The 18,440-nt window shown below is 39.7% G+C and overlaps 1 protein-coding gene and 1 pseudogene across 1 annotated transcript in view; both read right to left on the bottom strand.

Annotated features, from left to right (window-relative positions):
* MTF2 (metal response element binding transcription factor 2) overlaps positions 1 to 18,440 on the bottom strand; it is a gene marked incomplete in the record, with an annotated part of 1,616,286 nt that overhangs the window by 94,706 nt on the left and 1,503,140 nt on the right.
* LOC122813385 lies at positions 4,018 to 4,872 on the bottom strand (annotated as a pseudogene).

Raw genomic sequence — 18,440 nt, 5'->3', positions numbered from 1 at the left:
GTTGGACATAGAGGGTAGCGATGCTGCCTCAGATGATTCAATTCCATTGCATTCATTGGTTGTCACATCACTGTTGATAGGTCGTTATGCAGTAGTCATGGAAACATTGGGACTGTGGCTATGCATCATGTTAGCCGATACTAAAGAAACCATTCTATCCAAATCAGGACATACCGCATGTCTCAAACATAACATCGTTCCCAGGGGCCTCCATGCACTCTGCATGCCCACACAGGGAGAGACGTATCCAAATTTACTTGCAGTTGGCAGGAGATTAACCCTACAGACTAGTATGTCTTACATGCGACTACTAATCAAATATTTTTCACCCGAGAAGGATTTGATGGCTAAGGTAGAAACCATGCAGAAAGATATTGAAACTAGATTTAAAGAGGAGTATCAGGTGGATAGACTGGTTAATGTATTTTGTGCAGTTGCTGCCTAAGGTACAAGGCTGCAACAAATTAAGACAAAGAAACTGGCACAAGATTATCATGATTTCTCTGCTGGCTGTATTTTTACTTGGCCACACGAGAATGTGTTAAAAAAATTATCTAATTGAAACTTTAACCAGGGAACCAGCTCCAAATCATCGGCAGGAAAAAGAACTAAACAATGCAGTATGTCCTGATTTGGACAAAATGGTTTCTTTAATATCGGCTAACATGATGAATCCAACCAGACTCTAGCATAATATAAGAAGTGATGGACAGAATAAACATGCAACTCATGTACAAGAAATATCTTCCTCTACTATCTCAGTACAGGTCTGGCAAATGCAGAGCTTTTATGTTTAACTTTATAAAATTTGAAAGTATGATCGCTGCCCTGGATGAATGCTTAGCTGCTCAAGCAGCTGCCTTGATGTTGCTAAAGTGTTTGACACTACTCCCAATAATGGGATCATGCATAATCTCAGGGAACTGAAGGTAAATGAAACTGCAATAACTTGGGCTCACAGTTAACAGCATGATCATATAAAACAAGTATCTGCAACACTCCCTGATGCCAGTGAAATCCTTTCAAGGCTCTGCCTTTGGCCTACAACTTTTGGACATTTTTCTCTTCCAATGCCGGAGTCACCAAATAATGTATATATGACTTACAGCCATTGTGCTTAATTCTGCTGATACCACCTTCTTTCAAATAGCACTGAACATTACACACAACCAGACCAGTAGAGAGATAATACTGCATTCAGTGTAAAAAATGCAGCATTTTGGCATATGGGGTGAGCGGAGGCCATCTCTACATACCACGGATAGGCAACAACTAAAAACTAACATAAGAGAAAAAAAGGTACAGGGAAACAATGAAAGAAACCAAATACAGATCCACGGGCAGACAAAATGGTGAATGCAAATGATACATTTATTACATATACTGAAACTGACAACATTATAAAACCATAAGCGCTTTCGTGTGGAATTATACCAAATCTCCTCAGATAAATTTTAAAAACCATCATGTAAGAACCTTGTATACTAAAAAAATCATATGAGTACTCTGAACCTGATGATCTGTACAAGAGAAGAAAAAAAAAGAGCCCATGTAGATTGTGACCTTTTATTTATGCCTATATGCCAACTACCATAAATAAAGCACATGGAGTTGCGCACAAGTTCCGTTCATTCTCTGAAGTTGACAGCCATGTCAGGGAAAGAACTGTCCTTCTATACAGCTCCTATCAGACCAATTATAGAATCCTGTATCTTGTTATGTAATTTATTCATCTACCATTTAGTGCAAACGGAAATGCTATAAAGAATCCTCAACAAAAAAGCAAAAAGGGGAAAAACTGAAAGGCTTCAAGGCTGACTTTACAGCAAAAGACTTGAACAACCCCCTCATTTACCTGTATGTTACTGCCTTCTTACATGAGATCTTTGTCTTCAATATTTGAAGATGTATATAGTTTTGTGTGTTAATATTAAATGAATAGGTTATAGGGGTTTGTTGGAGGGCTTGCAATATAACAAAAAGTTTTCTAAGATGTGGCATAGGCTGAAATGGATATGACAAGAAACTATGTAAAAGTACAACCTGCCAGACAGTGTATACATGTAACACAAAAGCTGGAACTAGACATTTAACAAAAAGGAGTTATACATAAAAGGTAGAAACAATGACTTTTTTAATACAATGATGCTTTCTGCAATGTCATTAAATGACAATTGTCTGACAGGTAAGTGATTATTCAGCGGAATATCTGGGACAAAAAAAAAGGGGAGTACTTAACATTAAGTGCAAGAGGAGCTCCAACAGTGACAAAAGCGGATAAAAAAAAAATAATGTTAGATTGGTAGCTCTAAGGGACTACTGGCAAGGGAGGAGGATTAAACTGGCATATGTATTTATATTCCAACTAAAACTGCTATAATGGAGCTTATAAAAATTCTGGGAGAAATAATCAGTTTTCAGCAAGGCAAATTACTTATACGTAGGGAATGGAATTTGATTTGCAGCAGTGAAGATGCGTCTGGGGGCCCAGAAGGAAAGCAGGGTAGATTTTTGAAGAAATTTATGAAAACATTTGGAATGAAAGATGTGAATTCAGTAATAAGAGTTTGGAGCGAATTTACATATTATTCCCCAAAATATAAAAATTGGGCTAGGCTAGATAGAACTTATATCCCAGGATGCACCACTACCATCCCTCTATTCTAGTTTGTCCCGCACACACATACATACCCTGCTTATATAACATCGTCAGATGAAGATGAAACAAAATAAAAACAGAAGAACTCCACTCCAATCTTCTCTTCTGATCCAAGGGGGGAAGGAGGGGGGTTAGAGATAGAGAGATGGAGATGGAACAACATCTGAAGTTGCGGTGAGTACATAACTAAAAGATGTTATGTGATCATAGCAGCTTTGATGGTTGGCCCAATTTATTATCTATCTGAGGGACAAACAACTGGTCTCTACCCACGGGTTGCTGAGTCCTGTCTAAATAGAAGACATTTCACAGGAATGTGTGCATTTAATTGAAGGTCTTGATACGCACCCAATGACTACTTCAGATCATGTGTAAATAACTAAAATAAAAACACAGGGTAATGAAATAAAAATGAAACAATGGCACTTTCCCACCTATCTGTTGAAAAGAGAATAATTTAAGGAATGGGTAGTGGAGATTCTTCAGATGATTTTAGAAAGGTTAAAAATTACCTCTGAAAACATAGGTAAGGAGTGGGATAAAATTAAGGTGCAGTTTAAAAATAGGGTGGAAATAAAAGAAAGGGAGCTATGGTTAAGAAGTAACAAGAATTATTTACAGGAAGTGACAAATGTTTAAGTATTGCAGAACAAGGAGAATCTCACAGAACAGGATCAAATGCAGACTGCTATGCAGAAAAATAAGGTATTACACTGATAATGCACACAAATTTATTAATTTTGCTGTTAAGAAACTTTTTTTTGATAACACTACAGCACAAAACTTTTTAGCAAGACAAATCAGGCAACAGAAGTAGAAAGGGCTGTTGCCAAGCTTAGGAAGGTAACAAGAGATACTGTAGAGATATTAGAAATATTTTAGAAATTCTATGAAAGTCTATATAAAGCAGTGAAATATGGAAATCAAGAAAATATACAAATGAAAATGTTTATGGAAGATTTAAATATGTCAGGGTTAGAGGTAGAGGAGGCTTAATTAATGATCAGGATAGCAGGGGATGAGATAAAAATTAGGATGTATAAGCAATCTACGGGAAAATCCCCAGCAACAGATGGCATTTCCTGTCAAATTTTGGAAGCTAGGAGAGAAAAACTGATAAACATCTGTAAGGTTTTAACAGTATTTTAAGAGAAGAAGTATGTAATACCTAAACAAGGTGAAGAACCATCAGATCCACCTTCATACAGGCCAAATTCAATATTAAACCATGTTTATAGGTTCATAGGTTGGTACTAGGCTATCAGCCCTAGGGCCTATACAATATACAAGCCTAGCCATAACAATTCTCTGGCTATTTCTTCCCACACTACTTACTTGCCTGGACCCCCCCCCTTTTTTCTGTACATTGTTTTTATTTGACAAAACATTCACAGTCGTAAATGCCAAGTTATTCCTGCTTGCAATTTAACTGGTTTGTTTTGCTGCAATCCTCTTGTCTCTCTCTCTTAGCAATAGTAAGACGGATACCCTTTCCACAAGGTATGGATATCCATGGTTTGTTACCCTTGCCGACAAAAATATTTGACAATCTGGTAGCAAAGCTGTTGCCATTAGCATCTTTTACATGGACAACATCAAATGAGCCCGGGTGTCTCTCTCTGTTGGTAATCACACCAATACGACCCAAGTTAGCACCACCAGTTACCATACACAAGTTCCCTGCATCAATCTTGATCATGTCTGTTATTTTGCCACTCTCCAAGTTGATCTGCACTGTATCATTCACTTTGATGAGGGGATCTGGGTAACGGATAGTGCGTGCATCATGAGTCACCAAGTGAGGGATTCCTTTATTGCGCACAAAGATTTTTCTGACCTTGCACAGCTTGTACTTGGCTTCTTCAGCAGTGATTTGGTGAACAGCAAACCGCCCTTTTGTATCATAAACAAGCCAGAAATGTCCTCCTGTTTTTTTAAATGCTAATAACATCCATGAAACCAGAAGGACAGGTGATGTCAATGCGGACCTTACCATCAACCTTTATGAACCTCTGCATGCATATTTTCTTCACCTCGTCACCAGTTAGGGCATACTTGAGGCGATTCTTGAGGAAGATTATTTGAGGCAAGCATTCTCGGAGTTTATGTGGAACAGTTGAAGGACATGGTGCAAATACACGCGTCAGTTTATCCAGCATCCATTGTTTTGGTGCTGCAACACGCTTCAAGTGCTTCTTTGGACCACGGGCCATGGCTGGATCTCCAGAAAGAAGGACCACCTCATGCTTACCGACGCAAATAATGACATCACCTACGAAGAGCTGAAAGGGACAATCTTGTGCCTCACAAAATTGAGGTTCCATGCAGGAGTTGGTGATCTGGGAGGCCTTAAATTTTTGGCCCATCTAAGATACTGTTTTAGCAGAGGATTAATGAAGATGGGAGGCTCCATGTTGTAATGAGCAGAGATGGCAGAGGCATGGATTTTTATTGAAGAGAAGGATAGGCCCTTGTCAAGCATCTCAGTCAAGTATTGTAAAATCTGAGGGATATTTGGTTTTGCTGTGTCAGTTCCTTCTGCTTGGTTCCAAGCACAGAATCTCTTCCATTTATCAGCATAAGATTTTCTAGTACTAGGCCTTCTGGCTTCCAAAATGACATCCATAACAGATTTACTGAGAGATGTTGTTTGAATAATTACATGGTCAGCCATAAAGTGTGTATGTGTACAATGGCTAAAAGAATTGCAAAAGTAATGCCAATATTTATAGATATGGATCAGTGTGATTTTGTGGAGGGAAGGCAAACATTTGACAACATTAACTGAACACTGATGATCCAGAGAGAAGCAAAATGTAAGAAAATATCATTGTTGTTGGTGGGTCTTAATGCAGAGAAAGCATATGACACAGTAAGCTGAGACTTTATGAGCATGGCAATGGTAGAATATGTACTTCCTGAAAAAAAATTATAAGGTTGATTGGGAGGAGATATGAGCAATTGGAGGTGAAAATTAAAGTGGGTGGGGTCCCATCTGATAATTTCTTCTTGAACAGAGAAACCGGGCAGGAGTGTCATCTTTCCCCTTTGCATTATATTTAGAACTACTGGCAAAGAAAATAAGGGAATCAGAAATTCAAGGATATAATTGGTATGGTGGTGAAGAAAAACTGGCTCTGTTTGCAGATGATATTATTTTATATCTGACAAAACTAGAGACATTACAATGCTATGGAGCGTTTTGAAACAATTTCAGATCTTTTCTGGATACAAAATTAATGAAGCTAAAACAAATGCAATAGCAGTAAATTATATATCCACATATGAAATTGGTTCAGCAAGACCCATATTTATGGGGGCATTATAAGAAATATTTAGGAATATGGATTACAAATGATTCTGGTGTGGCAGCTAAGAATATGTGAGAGGATACTAAACAAAAGAGTTTACAAAAACTGAGAAAATGGAAGCTTTGTTATATGGATATGGTTAAGTAAGCTACCAACTGTTAAAATGTTTTAGTCCCATTAGTCTTATACACAGGTCAGGCATATTTTTATGAACCAGAGAAGTTGTGCATAGCAATTAATAAAGAGCTGAAGAATTTTAGCTGAGAGAGGAAGATGACAAGAGTCAAGTGGAATAAGCAGATTCTTTCAGTGAAACAGGGCAGATTGGGATTACCCGATTTGAAGGGGTATTTCAGAGCTACACAGTTAAGGCTCCTATACATAGTACATGTAGAAAACTATAACTCAAAGCAAACATGGATGATGATGAAACATGAGGGAAGCTCAAGAAACAAGGAGAGACTGGGATTTTGGATGCAGGCCTTTAAGGAGAATAACAATCATACAGAATATTAAATCTATAAAGTAGCACAAAGTATCATAAGAACTAGGCCAACATGGGAATGGAGAAAGGAGATTTTACTGATAGGGATGACTGCAATTAGGGATATAGACAATAGGCAAGAGGGGGCTGGAGTGTACTGGCGAAGGAACCCAAATAATTAGAGAAGGAAAGAAGACACAATGGGAAGATGCTAGGAATTTACTTGCACTACAGGTCAGAGATTACCTTCCCTTATCAAGGGCTGACAGAGTACACGGAAAGAGAAAGAAATATGGCTTCCTACATGAAAGACCAGCACTGGTAAAGTTTTTAGTAGAATCTAGAACACAAGCTGCCATTAAAAAAAAAGAAATAATTAGTAGAGCATATAAAATATTGCATGGTAAGTATAAGAATCAGATGAGGTTAGAAAGGATTGGGAAGAGAGATTGGATAAGCAATTCAAAAAGAAACAATGGGAGGCTATGTCTCCTAAATATGCAACAAAATCTAGATAATTTAGGATTTTTGCTTGGAAATGTTTACATAGATATTTTTATACCCCAAATAGACCCCAGAGAATTTTTCCACAGGTAGACAGCAAATGTTGGGAGGTATGACAGGGAAGAAAAAGGTAATTGGGAACAGATTTTCTGGGAGTGCAGTGAGTTGTCAGACTAAGGATTCCCTGGGGGATGCACTGTCAGAGATGTTGGGTGGGCAGATTGGTGTGACGAGGGAGATGACTTTCCTGAGCTATGATACACAATTGGAATTGCCTAGACAGAAGGCCTTACTGTGTCTAATTATGGTGGCTGCCAAAAAAAGGCAATTACTAGAAAACAGAAATCAAAATCTAAACCAACTATACTAGAAGTAGTGAGGTTAGTAACAGAGACAAAAAAAAAACCGGAACGGAGATCTTTAGAAAAGGGTAGGAGTAAACTACATAGGAAAAAAATGGGAAATGTGGGAACAATACATAAACGGGAATGATGTATAAAATAAGGCAGGAGTTAAATAAGATACATAACATTTGACTTAAAATGATTGGGTGGATTGTAAGTGATGTATAATGTTTGCAACTGGGAGTGTGTCAGTGTGGTTTGTGATGCAAAATGCTTGCAACTAGGATTATGTTGGTATGGATTGTTTTAATTTATAGAAATGTGTGACTGTCTATGTCGTAAGTGATAATTTAATAGAGATGTTTTTTGTTTAAAAAAGTAGGAATTGAACCATTTATTTGATGTTGCTTAAGTTATATGATACAGAGCAATGTATGTGAACTATAACGTTTGCAAACGTGAACTTGTTGATACAGTTTTATTGCTTTAATATAAATATAAATTTGCATATGGCATAAATGATCATTAAATAAAGGTGTTTAAAAAACCCCCACATAACTAAAGCTCTGAGCTGCTAATCAGCTGCTAGCTGTGTCCTGGGTACTGGGCTTGATTCCTTCCAATTAGCCACAGAATGCTCCTTGGTCACCCCTAAAAAGGGACAACTGTTTCTAAGGGGCTTACCTGGTCAATAAATAAGTTAAAATAGATCCTTGATAGTCAGCAGGTCTACAGCTTGACCAAACATATTAACAGGATCCTGTATGAGACAAGAACACTGGAAAAAATGGTGCCAGGACCCCGCACCCCCTAAAAAAAAAAGAAATCCTTCAATTAGGAGAGTCTGGCTGGAGGATTGCTCATTCTAACCATACACATATGCATTAACTGTTCAAAGTGTACAAGTAACAGTGCCCATAAAATATTCAGTTCTCAGAGAAGAGGTCTGGAAAACTAATAGAACAAATCTGGATCCTAAAACTAAGGAAAAAACCTGAAAAGTTAAGTCATACTTGATGTAAAACCCTCTGTATTAAAGCAAGTGTTCCGTTACAGCAGGTGCACAATTTAAATCAGCTGTCTTAATACAGCAGTTACCGCAACTATGATTAGCAAGCAGTCCCTATAATGATCTCTCTCAGCTGTAAACTTCTGAACACACATTAACCTAACTTTCCATAAGAAACGAGGACCCTAAACAAAGACGCATTGAAAACTGATGGGAGATTCAGGACATAGTCACTGCACTGTGGGCTGCAATTAAAAGCACTTGAAACACTACTTTGGGTATATCAGGGAGCCAATATAGATATAAATTTACTCACATAGATACAATGCATTTTTTATATGTATGTATGTATGAGGAAAAAACGCAAGAGAGAAAATTGAGAGAAGAAGGAGCCACTTTTTTTATTTTAAGTATTTTTAAGAGTTTAAGTTTCTGCTTTTTTTGCATAGCTTGGCCTTTTTTTCTGTTTTCTTAACTGTGTTTGCATGGTTCTGTAGCTGTAAGCAGCTTTCTACCAAACAAACTAAAAGCTGTTTTGCTGTATTATTTAAATGCACAATTTAATTTTAACTTGTTTATTCTCTGTCCTGCATTTTTTCTACCTGGGACCTTTACTGCTTGTGTGGGGGTCACTGTTACTTGTGTATATCTCTTGTATTACTTGTGAACTTCCTATAAAAAAAAAAACAAAACAAAAACCTCTCTTGCTTTTTTCTTTTCAAAAAAAAAAAGTTAAAAAAAAGCTCAGTTACAGCTGTGTTCTTCCTGCTTTGAAAGTTTCTGTGAGGCCATTTTTGATTGGGCTGAAGTTTATTCTGTGTTTGTGTTTATCAGTGGGAGTGACTAATGAGCAGCTTCCCTCCTGCCCATTGAGAGGTGGTACTATCCTGAACTAGGGTTTTATTGGCCAACTCCTTCATTTCCACTTTAAAACCTAGTTGCTCTTAAAACCCCAGTGTTTTTCAGGCTTGTTCTCTGTTCAGGCTTGCTATTGTTGGTGTTGGTAGACTTGAGAGAAGAAGGGGGCTGAGAAGAGAAGGAGAGACTTACCTTTTTTTTAATTATTTTTTTTCTGTTTTTTTATTAAGTTTTTTTTCATAGCTGTCTGGCTAGGCTGAGTTTTCTGGCTTGTTAAACCATTTAGATGATATTAGTAGTTGTATTTAGAGCACAAACTAAAAGTTTGAGCTACCTTTTCTTGCTTTTGCCAAATTTTAAAATGTTTTTTTCTTAAAAACTTGCATATTTTCTGTTCCAATACTGCACCTTTACCTTAAGGGAATTTACTTATTACTTCATAACTTATAGTAAAAACAAAAACTCTGCTATCTCTTTGTAAAAAAAAAAAAAAAAAAAAAAAAAATTTCCTTTTTTGTCTTGCTGTTCTGAACTGTTTGTTTCTTTCTGCTTTTGCTGGCTGCTTGGTTGGAAGGGAGGGTAGTGCCGTTTTGCTTGGGCTGAAGGAGGGTCTAGTTTATCAGTGGGATGGAGTGGTGGTTAAGCTTCCCAAACTGTAGAGAGGTGGGTACTGACTTGTCATTTCCATATAGTTTATTGGCCACTGAGGGATCATTGGTTTAGGCAGTGACTTCAGGTTTGGAGGCACACTTTGGGTCATTTTCCTTGTTTGACAATGGCCCTGCTATAAAGCACGCTTTTAGCGACGAATAAAACACTGAAGCGGAGTTGCTACTGATTTAGCGGAGTTGCTACTGTTGCAGGCTTAAACCAAGCAGCTACCTAAAGTCTAAACTTTCAAATTCCACTTAACTAACCTTTCTCTTTACACCTAATCTGAAACTTAAAGCGTGATACTATAATACTAATCTAATCTCTCTACTTGACTATAAGTAGACTATTCTCTACTGTTAAACGTGTTTACCTGTCTTGACACTCTGTATTGAGCGGATACGGGCACCTTTGGTCTTTTGGTCACACCCAAAAAGGCAACCCCCCCCCCCTAAAAACTTTCACGCCCTTCCTTCTTTTTAAAGTTTTTCTTTTTATCTTTTGTGCTCTAGTATGCTCAGCTTGCTAGTGTCCTCCTAGCTCAGCTGGTGAAGCTGGTGCCTCATGTTAACAGATTGCCTTGTGTACACAGACAACCCTCTCCTCCTACCACAACTCTCTCCTCCTCCCACAACAAAACAACTACACGGCCAAACTGGAGGCTGAGCTCTTCCTTTAACATAGCTCTCTCAACATACAGGAGGTGCAAAGGTCACTAGGAGAAGGTTACCACACACACAACCTATATTCAATACTATTATTACTCACATCATCAACATATACACACAAAGACATACTGAGGTTCTGATCACTGATCAAAAACCAACAGCAACACAGGAGGCCACTCTCAGCAGACACCCAAACAACCACCTGCACAACACACACAACATAGACCTCACAGTCAGAGTGTCAAACAGTCACAGCCCCACAGCCAAACACACAAACACAACACACTTCACATTGTGGTGACCAGGAGTAGTCAGACACACCGCCCCCCTGCTCAGACCTGAGGGAGAAGAGAGCAGTAAGTAAGCTGTCGGGGCGCTAGAACTGCCTACACATATAAGCACTCAGGTCTCTCAACAGCAGGTACAAATATGCAAGGAGATAACCACCTAGGAACACAAAAAAAAAAAAAAACTTAATAAATGCTGCTCATCAAAGAAAGTCTGTCTCAAAATGCACGATGACCGATTCCCTTCTCTGGAGGGGAGACTATGTGACACCTGTGACCCTGAAACCGGATATTGGATTCAAGGACACCCACACCTCACAAGGTGGCAACGCACGATGCATGCATCGGAGACCATCCAGCACTAACCATAGGCAAGACTGCTCTGGTAAATTGTAGCAGTTACAGGCCAATTTCCTCGCAAACTCAGGAACCTCATGGCCTCCTTTGAAAAACACTAGGGGATAAATGGGATAAACAACACCATCATACTAGGTGTGACTTTCTAATATCCTAATATAGACCTACCTGGGAAACTCAACTAGCCTCCAAGTTCCCCAAAAGTTTCTCCTGGAATTCATAAACTCAAACAACCATGGAACAACTAGTCACCCATCCCCACAAGAGGAGATAACATACTTGATCTCATCATCACGAACATGGAGGTCCTCATCCCACCCCCACAAATAAAAAGACCACAGTAAAAGAACTCTCAAAAGTGCCTTCTACCCAGCACCTGCAGACCTGCAGGGATAGGTAACCAAGCAAAACAAACAAGACTCTTTTGTACCAAAGGCAAGCATCCAAACTGGTGGACCCCACCCATCAACAAACTCTACAAAAAAGGAGAAAAGACTAAAGCGTAAGAAAAAGGTAAGACACCCTAGTACAACTATAAGTAAAAAACTAATAATCATAAAAAATCATCCAAAGCAAATTTTGAAAGAAAAAATAAAAAAAGACTCAAAAGACAGCAAGAAGGCCTTCTTTATTTATTTAGAAACCCATGGGAAACTCCTGCTCAGACTCATGCTAGTTCAAAGTGAAGAGAAATGATCTGATTATTACATTGCCAACATACTACAACATGACAGGTTCAGTGTGCAAACTTTCTCCCCAGCCCCCAAACAAACATCTCTTAGCGCCCAAAAAGCAACCACAGCAAAAACACAGCATCCATGGGACCTGACGCTGCTGTGTCCCCGGCCTCCATGAAGAATTAAAACTGAAAATCAACTAGCTGTTTAATCAAACCATACCTCTGTCTCACTCCTAAACTTACAGCTGGGCAAGCCTGACATCAGTTCTCTTACCTCTGGATACGTGCGCCCACCACGCCCTAAAACTACCGTGCCTGCAGGGCCGGCCTTCATCTGCAAAGCCATGGAGAGGATCCATAATGGCTAATAAAAGAAGAACAGGGAATTTGCAGACTAGACTTTGGATCCAAATTTGGCTTTTTAAAAAGGCAGATCCTGCCGACTTTGTTGGTTTTTTTTTTTCTCTGTCAAAGCACCAAACATTGATGAGAAAGGTTGACCATACTACCTACCTAAAGGATGGGCTGAGATACAATACCCACCCAGCCTACATCGAAAAATCTCAAACTCATCATACAATACCCCACACACTCATCAGATGGAAAACTTGGCAGCTGGCTGGACAGAACCCACAGGGTCAGAGGTGCTGGCGCCATGGTGTCAGACAAAGCCTGTCACAAGTGGTGTCCACAGATATCCTTAAGGGTCTCACTCTCCTGACGGATATGGTGCAGGAGAACCCGGCCTAAAGTTAAATGCCAAAATAGCTACCTACTGAGCACGAGCACAGAAGAAGTTATCAGACCTGGGGCCTGGGGACCCAGGTTGATAGTAGTCTGTCATTGACACCCATGTAGTTTAAGTAGACCTTCACATTGCCCACCTTATCATGAGCCCCTCATCTAGATCAGATCAGGTCAGTCTCCCTTTACTCACCTTACTCATCAGACTCATGATTGAGTACAATGCCCTATCTGCCCAAAATCTGTATCGACATTTGCAGCAGCTGGAGAGGCTAAGCAAAAAAAGTTCCTCACCAAAAGGATACAAAGGGTAAAAAAATTCTCTGTCTGCCCGACGAAAGAAAGAAAAGAACTCCAGCTCACAGTATCATTGCTCAGCTTGCTCAGAGGCTCAACATACAAACATGTCAAACCCAGGTCCAGATTTGATGAATATGCTTCACCTCAAAAATCTAGATCAGGCAGAGCACCTCGCTGGCCTTCTTGTTCAAGAGAAAACCAATGGATGATGACCGCATGCAGATATACCTTAGGGATTACCTCAGTGTCACTGCTCGACAGACTGATAAAAAATAATGGGTATAGTTCCCCATACTCAAAGGGCCTTAATAAGCAAAGCGATGGAGGGGCTGGGCTTGTAAATGCCGCAGAGCCTAGCCTATGAACATGAATATATGTGAACCTATATATATATATATATATATATATATATATATATATATATATATATATATATATATGCGCTCATACATCTAATGAAATTGTCATCCACTGCACATGGCAATGACCATTTACACTTACGGCAGTAAAAGTACAGAAGAGAAATTCACCGCTTGGGAAGTTCTGGAAATAAAGGACTGCTACCACTTGGAACTAAAGATAACTACTCAGACATCCTGCTCTCTCCAGTACATTAAACAGGTCCATATGGTTTTATGTATTCAACATGTGAGGGAATATTTTTACATTTTACATATAGAAAAATCCACAAAATATTTTGGACAACCGCACAAAAATTCAAATTTCTGTCGCTAAAGGTTTACTCACAAGTACCCAGACACATTACGTCACATGACTCAAATCCTAACCTTATTTTATTAAAGGTATACCTTATCCCTCCTTTTATCAGGAAAAAAGCTACATACCCCTTAAACTATATAAATACCATAATTTACTTTATGTAGTTAACTGAAAACTTAAAATCTAAAAAATGTTAAGAGTGTCCTGTGACCATGTGCAAGACTACAGAAACCACAAATTGATAAAATCCACATTAACTATAAACATTATGGACACTGATCCTGAATAACCCAAGCTCGGGAACATACTTTGGCTTCTGGCAAGTCTGTTTGGTTGCACAAGACAGATTAGCTAATAGTAAGCTCTCCTATCATTGAAGGGAGGTATTGGGGAACCCTAGTGAATGTGCAACATCTGGTGAACACCAAGAGCTGTGTATATAATCTCAGTTTAAAATATGGGGACAGCAATGATGTCCTGATATGATTCAGTAACTTTTTCCACAGCTAGGAACCCTCAAATGACCTGTCACAAGTATGACTGCTCCTGGTTCTGTGTTTGCAACTCTTTATAGAGTCCTTCACTGTCCAGGGGTAACAGTGAGTTACCACAAGGTAGATTTCCTGTGGAGTTAGGAGGCCTACCACATTCAGTAGTACCCAGAATGAAAGCAGTGATAGGAGAAATCAGGGCTTCTGGACTGTACAAGCATGGAAGCTTGGAGGATAATGGACAGAACCCAGGAATATGAAGTAATCTGTTGCCAGACTGAAAGAGACAGGGAAATCCTGAGAGACAAGGTAACCTGGTCGATGGGAAGGTAAGAAAGTATGTCAGATGGTAGCAGATTTGTCCTGAAAAGAGGGCTTTTGAGCTTTATAAGTCTGGTTGGGTTTATTAAACATACTCTTAGGAACCCTTTTCCCTTTAGAAAGCTGATGAGGCTGCATATGAACCAAAGCAGACTTAGAATAGTTACTCTGAAGTGTGGGTATGGGAGAAACAGACTTGCTTAAGATCCTACATAATTTCATCTTTGTCTTGTAGTCTTACACAAGTCAGCAGCAGTAGCCATACCAAAGAGATTTTGACTGTCCAAAGGAGCATCTAGGCACTTGGTGTTGCTATCAGGTAAAGCTTGGAGGTGAAGCCAACAGTACCTTCTCATACCTGAACCTGATGCATCAGCTGCATCGTAATTACATCTGACGGAATGATGGGCAACCTGAGGAGTGGACCCCCCCCAAGATGACAAAAGAGCAAAGACATATCTGGTCATTTGGGTTTGATAATTTATGGCCGTGAAGGTCAGAGTGGCAGAAATGTACACCCCCCCACTTAGCTTCGCAATAACCTGCCTTTATCAGACAGAAGTTTGGAAGAGGGCAAAAGCTTGGATGGCTTGTCAGCAGAAACAGAGACCACAGCAGGGTGTGAAGGAGGAGAACACTTGTAGAGCTACTTAAATACCTCAAGCACCTTACAAAGACAGTCAGGCTTCTTAAAGGCTGGAGGTTGGGAATCCGGAGCTAGAGAGGCAATTGCAAATGTATTCAACAAGGCATCCAAAACACAGGAAGAACAGAAGGTCTAGGAGATTCCATCTACAAAACCTCATACCCTTATGAATATCACAGACTTGTGAGCAATCCCACTGAAAATGTTAAATCAAACGAACTACTGTGCCTCCACAGGAAAACTCCCCAAAGGGAGGATCAGGACTTTAGAAATACTCTTCCACAGAACCATAGTCCAAAGGTGAAGTAATCTGTGAGTAGTATGCCAATGATTCATCTCTTAAATCCACCTCCTCATCTGAAGGATCACATTCCATAATCATTTTGGCTGGAGTAGATTACCAAGGAAAAGCAGGAACAAATACCCACATAGGTGGTCTCAAGGCCATCAGGGCATTGAGAAAGCCCTTGATGAAGTCCTGCCATTCCCTCTGAGGATCCTTAGCAATGGGAGGAATGTGTTTAGTTTTCTGCTTCTTCAGTGGGACATAGGCTTTGACCAACCAAGGAGGCTGTGAGCCAAGCCTAAACTCAATAAGGGTACCAGGGACTCTTCCTTAACCAGAATCTGGGAAATCTCCCTAGGCCCTTTGGAAATGATCAGCTGGGGTTCCCCCTTAACATCTGTAGTGGATGCCTGCATTGCCTCAAAGGAAGTGTGAGAATCTGGTTCCATGCCAACCTCCTACAAGATCATGTCAGAGGAAACCAGTGTTGACATCAGATGGTCTTCAGGGTCTTCACCTCGACAGAGACATATGGTGGAGGCTGGACAGCAGCAGAGTAAGACTGAGACTTTTTGGTCTTCTTTTTAAGAGAAGGCTGTACCTCTGGGCAGGTGGATTCGGCCAAGGTACCCTGGGTCAAAAGTTTGAGACTCTGGTTCTCACGATAAATGGATAAAGAGGACAGATGGCTATGACACATTTTGGGAACAAAAGCTTTACAAATGGTACATTTGGGTATGATTGTGTGAAGCACTTAGGCAAACTAACACTTCTCACAACAGTCTTTATAGGCAAGCTGCCACCCACACTGACAGGAACCCCATTAGGGCACTTACCTGTAAATGGCTCAATAGAAACAAACTCAGCGAATGACATTCAGACAGCTGCTCAACTGCGGTGTTCAGGCTGGTGGCAAACAAGTTCTGAATATGGAGAGTATGTGCATCACCTTTATGCCTGCACAGGAAGCATACATCTGACATATGACACTGAAAGGATGTAAAGGCTTTGGTATTCTGACCAGATGTAAGGCTGTCCTTGACAAGAGATCCCACATATTATAAAACTGGAAACATTTTAAGGAAGGGCATACAGTATTACATCTTGTTGCTAGGTGAGATGCACACATTTCAAAGGGACTATATACTGAATGGGACAATAACCATAGCAAGGTTGTTGCTTTGTGGATTGTGCAAGCACTACTAGAAGTAGGTGAGAAGCATTGGAAATGTGAACCACAAAGCATTACAGAGAATGATGACGTGTACATCACATGGGACTACTCATTAACAGCAGTTCAAAATACTGATAACAGCAAAGTAGGCATAGTAGTTCACGAAAAAAGACAACAGAATTACTGATTATCTTACATAGACACACAGCAGTCATAAAATATTAGTTTTTAGAGGCAGAAATGAGAAAATACCCAGATAGTTCCAATAGAAGCAAGAGCAATAAGTTTAATAAAGAATGCAGAGTCATACTTAGATATGCTACTAAAACATGTAACCTCATATAGGTTCAGAGGTGTGTACTAGGCTATTGACCACAAGGGCCTTTTTAAGCCTAGCCAAAAATCCCAAATCGCTGACAACTTCTGGTACCTTTGGTAAGTGTAAGCAGAGGCTTGGGAGGTGAAGCATTGGGGCCTTGGAGATGAACCATTTACAGGCTGCCTGTGTCCGACATAGGTACCACGAGGGATGAATTTATTGTTCCTCATTCAACTGACCAAGTCACACTTGAATTAGGTTAGGGAAGAACTCTGCTTCACATGGACAGGGAGCCTGTTCCATAGGAGGGTAATCTCTGGGATACATACTGGTCTCTCCAGCAGGTCCAATTTACATCACAGGCAACATTTAAGTCTTTATAATGGGTAATTCTGGTGCTGTTTGTTTTGCGGATACACAGCAGGTCCATCAGAGCAGGGTCTGACAATACCTTGTATGCCACGCATATATCTCCCCCTCAACAGTCTGTAGGAGACTGAATACAGAGATAAGGCCTTGACGTGGTCTGCATAGGACAGGTTGCTTACGTCCTGCATTCTTTGTGCACATTCCAATTGTTGAATATGCCTGGTTAAGTACATACCAAATAGGGCACTGTACTCAATGATAGGTCTGATGAACAGTGAACACAGTGCAACAATGACTTCTTTGAACCTAGATGCCATCTCCTTTGTTTATAAGTGGCACAACATAGAATGATTTCCTCACTACCGCAGAAAAGTGATGGTCAAAGACTAGATTACTGTCTATATGTGACCCCAAGTCCCTGATTCCTAGGTCAGCTCTTCGGGTGTGTTGTTAACTAACAAACTATCAAAACTAGGATGCATCACTAATGCACTCAGCTGGCTTATCTCCTACCTAAACAGGGAACAACCAGTAAGATGGCAAAATGTGTAACCTTATCAAGCTAACACAGGAGTCGCACAAGGATCCATATTAGGGCCGCTACTCTAATAACCTTCATCAATGAGATGCACAAAGCTTCCCAACTAGGTAAACTCATCCAATACGCTGATGATTCCACAATAAAATCCACGTCCAACAATTTCTCATACCTCCTTACAGTTACACAAAACACTTTCACGTCAACTGAATCCTGGCTAAATAATGCACAGCTCCTGTTAACTCCCCCAAAATTGAAACTTTTACTATTCTCTTCAAAAATGACAGATATAGACTTCATAATCTTTTCTGAAGATAGTACAGAAACTGAAACAGTGAAAACAGCTAAATTTCTAGGCATAACAACAGATGACAAACTCACTTTTGAACCACATATTCTCAATGCAATAAAGAAAACGCACTTTAAATTCGTCAAACTATCATCACAGACTTTACCTGGACAACCATACCAAAACAAAACTTGCCAGTACCTTACTCATCCCTTCCCTCCTATATGGTAGTACCACTTTTACTAACCTGCACTCAAACCTTAGTAATAATTTAGAATCTTGCTATTTTAAAATAGCTGTATTTGCCTCAGGAAAGCCTAACTGCACACACTACTGCCAAGCTATTAGAGAACTGAACTGGCTCGAGTTTTCCCTCCATATCTTTTATACCTTACTAACTTTAGCCCAACTAATTTTCAAACCCAATTCTTG

The sequence above is a fragment of the Protopterus annectens genome, chromosome 10.part0, assembly GCF_019279795.1.
Source record: "Protopterus annectens isolate FY-2018-M chromosome 10.part0, PAN1.0, whole genome shotgun sequence".
Lineage (NCBI taxonomy): Eukaryota > Metazoa > Chordata > Ceratodontiformes > Protopteridae > Protopterus > Protopterus annectens.
This window is presented reverse-complemented; position numbering and strand designations above follow the sequence as displayed.